Here is a 969-nt window from a genome sequence, read left to right as displayed (position 1 = left end):
ACGAACGATTTGCACGTCAGTATCGTTGCGGGCCTCCACCAGAGTTTCCTCTGGCTTTGCCCCGCTCAGGCATTGTTCACCATCTTTCGGGTCCCGACAGGCATGCTCACACTCGAATCCTTCTCAAAAGATCAAGGTCGGTCGGCTGTGCACCCGTGAGGGATCCAGCAAATCAGCTTCCTCGCGCCTTACGGGTTTACTCACCCATTGACTCGCACACATGTCAGACTCCTTGGTCCGTGTTTCAAGACGAGTCGAATGGGGAGACCACATACCGATGCCGTGAGCACGCAGATGCCGAGGCACACCGTGAGGAGCGTGCTGCAGACCACGATTAAGGCAGCAACGTCTCCACGGGCGTAACAAAAGCCCGGGCTTAGGTCCACGGCCCGAATCGATTGGCGGCCCGGATTGCTCTGTTCCGCATCTGACCGGGATGAATCGCCGGCCCCCATCCGCTTCCCTCCCGACCATTTCAAGCACTCTTTGACCCTCTTTTCAAAGTCCTTTTCATTTTTACCTCGCGGTACTTGTTCGCTATCGGTCTCTCGCCCATATTTAGCCTTGGACGGAAATTACTACCCGATTGGGGCTGCATTCCCAAACAACCCGACTCGTAGACAGCGCCTCGTGGTGCGACAGGGTCCGGGCACGACGGGGCTCTCACCCTCTCTGGCACCCCTTTCCAGGGAACTTGGGCCCGTTCCGTCACTGAGGACGCTTCTCCAGACTACAATTCGAACGCCGAAGACGTCCGATTTTCAAGCTGGGCTCTTCCCGGTTCGCTCGCCGTTACTAAGGGAATCCTTGTTAGTTTCTTTTCCTCTGCTTATTGATATGCTTAAACTCAGCGGGTGATCCCGCCTGACCTGGGGTCGCGTTGAGGACTTTGGGTCACCAAGAGCTTTTGGACCGCAACGTCTTACTATATGATGAGAATTGAATTCACCACCGCATGTCAAGACTCTC

This window comes from Brassica rapa, unplaced genomic scaffold, assembly GCF_000309985.2.
Source record: "Brassica rapa cultivar Chiifu-401-42 unplaced genomic scaffold, CAAS_Brap_v3.01 Scaffold0726, whole genome shotgun sequence".
In the NCBI taxonomy this organism is placed as follows: domain Eukaryota; kingdom Viridiplantae; phylum Streptophyta; class Magnoliopsida; order Brassicales; family Brassicaceae; genus Brassica; species Brassica rapa.
Note: the sequence above shows the minus strand (reverse complement) of the source record.